We start from the raw sequence: 5,543 nt of genomic DNA on the forward strand, positions 1-5,543 counted from the left end.
TTATTCATAACCAAGAATTCCTCTTAAATTAAAAACTGTTCTGCTCTGAGTATGCATATGATGTCACAAATACAAATAGACTGTTGTAACAAAGAGTTTAGGTATTCTTTAAATGTATCAGATTTCTTCTATACATATATAAAGGAACGGCATTTCATTATAAGTTGTAATATACGCATGATCAAAATCAGAGTCTCAACACTGAATTTAGTTATTGCAGCCAGTTTATTGCTTTTTAACAACCAGATAACTTGTATCCAGACACAAAGGTATAACCTGCGTTTAAATGTTGAACCGTTCGCAGGTAGGTCTGTACCCAGAATTGATTTCCTTTCTTTAGTTTTATCACAAGGTTGCCCGTTTGGCTTTGCCATTTGCTTGCCTGTGTATACGTGCCTATATACGTTTTAATCGTCCCATCTACATATCCTCCAAGATAGGCGACAGAACCCTTGTTTGTATGATAGGTCCATGAAAACGAGTAGACGCCATCTACCGGCGCTGTGAATTTACCGGTGGCCGGGTTATATCCACCTCCTTCGTTTACTTGAACCTGTTGAAATTTGATGATAGTGTTAATGGGCGTGTTTTTCAGTTCACTAGGAAGAATTGCATGGAAGGCAATGGTTTTCCCTTTACATTCTGCAAAATAGACGCTGAGTGCATAGAGGAAACAACAAATATATGTATGCTATTTTAACAAACATGCAATTAATGCTTGTCATTAATACAAGTAAACACTTTTGAGTTTAGATTTTTTTAAACATGAAACTAACAGTTTTCATCTTACAGAAAAGAATAATTGTTAAAGATGAATCAGTCCACCAAATAAATAATACAAAAATTTAAGTATTAAATAAATTTTCTAATTTATAAAACTACATTATGAAATAGTTGGGTTTTTTTTTACAACCATTCGCGCTTTGAACAATTATGTGATCGGTCGAATAAAATGCATTACCGTTTATTGTATGTAGGCTACATTTGGGCTCCCAGCCTATTTTTCGGCAGATGTCTTGGTAACTTGCATAGCTGCTGAGGAAACTACTTGAGTTCTGTTGATCAGCAACTGTGTAACTGATCCAGATTACACAGAAAATAGCTGCATAGGAGACTGCTGTCTTTGAATCCATCGTTAAATCAAGTTAGTGTTGGAGAATGAAATCTTAAAAAAAATTAAGGTTCCTCGACACACCAAAAATTTATTTTATGGATCGATAGAGAATCTTTTTTGAAACATGATTCCACAAAACAGAGATCAATATCGGCTTTCAGTTATTTTATACGAATTTTTTGGTATTTTTTCAGTGAAATAGGAAAAACTGTTTTGCAGACAAACAGAATATATTAGAGCTTAAAACTTGTTGTCAAGTAATGTGTAATATAATTATAAATAAATTCATGCCAAAGATCGTTTGGTCAAGTGTTTAATGTTTTAATTAAAAAAATATTTCTGAAAATCAAAATTGCAATTCTTTAATATCTTTTTAATCTATGGATAAAATTTTCAAAATAACATATAGTCACATAAACTATTTACTAAACAATGATATTTTACAAAGAAATTGAAATGAAAATGCGAAATTTTGGAAAAAATGCTATTTATCAAATTTGAACCGATCCCGATTGAAAAAAAACTGATCCCGATCAGAATTATTTTAAAATTGAAATTTTACAAATAAACTGCAGTTTTTTTCTAAGTAATTGATATAAATTATAAAGTTAGTAAATGACGAAACCATTTTACAGCTAAACAACCTGAAAGTTTTGCAAAATTCTGATTCATTCTAACTTTATGTGATTTCGTTCGGGATCAGTTTAATTACAATCGGGATCGGTTCGATTTTAAAATTTTCCATTTATACTTTAATTTCACTATTTGGTTTCAATTTCTTGTTGAAATATGATTGTACAGCAATTGTTAAATGCGAGTAACAGTTAATCTGCAGTTTTTATCCATAGATTTAAAAAATATCTACAATCCTTTTTTTTTCATTTTCATAAATATTTTTTTTACGAAAATATTTCAAAGTTTATCTGGCCGTTTTTGATATGTATTTATAGATAATTGTATTGTGCATTAATTGATAACAAATTTTTAGCTCTAATATATCTTGTTCGCAGCTAAAACGATGTTTCCGGTTTCTATAAAAAAAAATACAAAAAAATTCATATAAAATAATCAGAGGCCGATATAGGTGTCATTTTTGAATAATCATTTCTCAAAGAGAATTCTTCATCGATCCATCAAATGATGCATTGGTGTGTCGAGCCACCTTAAAAAAAAAACTCCATTGACGTATCTTAAGAACAGAGTAGATAATTTCAAGTTTTAAGGAGGCGATTTAGGAGAAGGTGGGGGTAGGGGTGGGGGTGGAAAAACTACAATGATTATAGTAAAACTCTTTATTTTTAACCATATGTAATTTACATCAATTCTATTTTATTTGTCAAGTTTCAAGAAAACAACCCATCTGGTCTTTTAGGGGCCATCTTAAAATAAAGGTACATTTACTTAGGAATAAGATTATAGGAAATTGCCATTTTCCGCTTTTTTATCATTTAAAAAACTACTGCATAGCTACTTTTCTCAAATTGTAATATGTGATTAGTAATATCATTTTTTACGTTGAAACCTTGTAAGAAACACCAAATCCTTTCTTCTGGTTTTAAGTTGGGGCCGTCTCAATATGCACTAAATTTTGCTATATTTTTGTTTGGAGTATTACAAATGAGATAGATAGGCTACAACGGATTCAATCAAATATCAAGAAAAATAACATTATTCTGTGTATCAAATTTCAAAGACGTACGATGTTTACTTATTATTTTATTTTGTTTCTATAACGTACTCCTCTAAAGATTCATTTTGTCATAGCGTCATAAAAGCACAAATGCAACACTCAACTACCATACAACAGAAAAATCGTTAAAACTAAAACTTTCCCAAAAGAATTTAATATTTTTATCTGTATTTTGTTTATTATGTTCAACTTTATAATAGACCCCGAAAAAATTATACAAGGTATAAATACACTGTATTTCACTAGAATGCATCAAGACATGTGCAATAAAAACTAAAGTCGGCCTCCTAAAAACGACATGAGAATTTGCAAAAGTTTAGAGTGCATTACCTTTAGGGGTTATGTTCGAATTTCCTACAATTAGAGAATAAGCATGTTTACTGGTATATATACAAAATCTATACCCAGTACGTAATTACATTAAAATGAAATTCTATATCATTGCGTGCCATTATAATTTTTTAACGAGAATCGGACATTTGTGATAAAATCTTTAATTTATGGAGAACAATTAATCTTAACATTTATAATGATATTAGTGTAAAAATTTCATAAACTGCGCACATAAGTTATTGGAGAGTATGGTTGACGTAAATATTGTCACATGTTAAATAATGTTATCCATATAAGGTAGTGTATATTTTCTCCAATCCACGAATGAGTCGCAAATCATGACGATCTACTTCGTGTTAACGATTCAATAGACACGCGTGGTTTTTGTCTGTTTAATACGCAATATTCAATTGAAAATTGGTACAACTTGTTTTTTGCTTTCAAATAAAAAAAGGGGAAGATTACGTACCATAGATTTTGTTTAATGCTCTCATTGAAAAATACTGTTGTTCTAGTTTATCAGTTGTTGCTTCAAAAAACCAACAGTATTTAAATTTAGCAATCATACGCATACAATATAAACATATGGCATAAACACATCGTTGCATCTAAGGGAAATAGCATAACTCCTCACATCGATCACCTGTGTATTAATATCTGGAAAGAATGTAACAACAATGTGCATTACGTTCATCAGTAATGCCTATAAAGACATTACAATATCATTTCAAATCATAAAATATTGTAATATTACCATTATAGGGGAGTGCACTCTATGTACATATTTTAATGTACAATTTACATGTATATATTGTACGCACTTGATGTTTTTTTGTTGGAAAAGCATACGTATCAAATACAAATTATCATAAAGTTTACATTTATAGGTTTTTACAGCATTTATGTTCACAATAAAGGGAAAAAACAGTGAGCATATTCATGTTCACTTATTAGTACCTATCAAAAAGCTTCTGTCTCAAAATATCACTCATTTTTTCTGTGCATGAGCTATAATTGTTTTACTATGGCAAACTTATAAAATTTGCTGTCACGGATATATTGAACTATACTCCGTCCAAAGATATCCTCAATTCACATTTTGCTTAATTACTTGATATTTATAAATACCTCAGGTATCAAATAATGTTCATTCAAAAGTATGAAAAATTTCAAAGATTTCTCCTTTGAAACGCCCATCTAGCTTCTTAGGTTTCAATAATCGCAAAAACTAGAGACGTCTACGGGGATTTTACATTGCAACAAACCCTGATGTAACATTAAAGCAATATGAGCTGTATTTTTTAGAATTTTATTTTGCTGCAAAAACCTGCTAGTATGATAAGTCTGCCTGTAACTTAAGCTTTATGATAATTTAAAAAATCATTAATTTTTGTCAGGAGAAAGATTTCCCTTTTAAGGAATATATAGCAGATCAATTTTTGTACAAGACGACAATAATTCAATTTTGTTTCAATTAAGGCTTCTTAATGGCTTTTCCCACAAAAATAGAGCTAACAGAAATTTCAAAACCATTATATTTTTGTCATTTTAGTACAAAATAATATTTTCTTGAAAAAAAATTTCAACATTAAAATTGCAGCTCATATTGCTTTAAAGTGTTGCAAGGTATTCCAAGTGACTTTCGAACGGAGAATGATGGTCATATTTCCGATTAAATCTCTGTGATATTTTCTTTTTCCGTTTCTGTGAATTTTTCCGCGGGAAATGATAATATGTCAATAAAGTTGTCTTGGATTGTTTCCCTTTTATCTATTTTAATTGTACTTCTTTCACAGGTATGTGTGTTTTCATTAACATCATCCAAATGTGCTGCATAAAGATATTGAGTCAAACTATATAAAGTATTAAAATTATTCTAATTTAAAATATTAACTTATCAAGAGGTAGAGTATGCAAAAAATCTGATATAAAACAGCAATTAGAAATGAACCCCACTCTCTTTGATGGAACAAAGTAATATAAAAAAAGATACTCAAGAATTTGGGTGGAAATCTTAAAAAATCACAGTGCACAAAACTAAAATCAACTGAACATCAAGACACATTACATCTTTTACCAGAACCTTAATAACGGTAATTTCTACCCTAATGCAATTCATGTCATGTTCAAGATACATGCACAATGTAGCTGCCTGTTCCATTTAACCATGACCAGGGTATGAACTTTCTAAAAGATTTTATGAGCTACTTTAAAATAATTATTTAAATTCACTTATACAATAGTAACTACATAGTTTTTTTGAATTGAATTATCAATAAATCGATAACTTTTATTTATGGATTTATTTATTTTATGATAATTAAAATGGAACCCCTACACATGCCTGGGAAAAGTGCGTAAAAAATTGATATTTACATTGCAATCGAGTAACGTGGCGATGGAAGA

The 5,543-nt window shown here is 29.8% G+C and overlaps 1 long non-coding RNA gene across 1 annotated transcript; it reads right to left on the reverse strand.

The window, feature by feature from the left end:
- Window positions 1-206: 206 nt before the first annotated feature.
- LOC117682483 (uncharacterized) lies at window positions 207-3,176 on the reverse strand. The gene is made up of 3 exons (XR_004596835.2): window positions 3,135-3,176; window positions 962-1,165; window positions 207-642 (listed from the first exon to the last, which is right to left on the reverse strand). It is a non-coding gene; the product is annotated as an uncharacterized lncRNA (long non-coding RNA).
- Window positions 3,177-5,543: the final 2,367 nt, after the last annotated feature.

This window comes from Magallana gigas, chromosome 4, assembly GCF_963853765.1.
Source record: "Magallana gigas chromosome 4, xbMagGiga1.1, whole genome shotgun sequence".
Classification (NCBI taxonomy): Eukaryota; Metazoa; Mollusca; class Bivalvia; order Ostreida; family Ostreidae; genus Magallana; species Magallana gigas.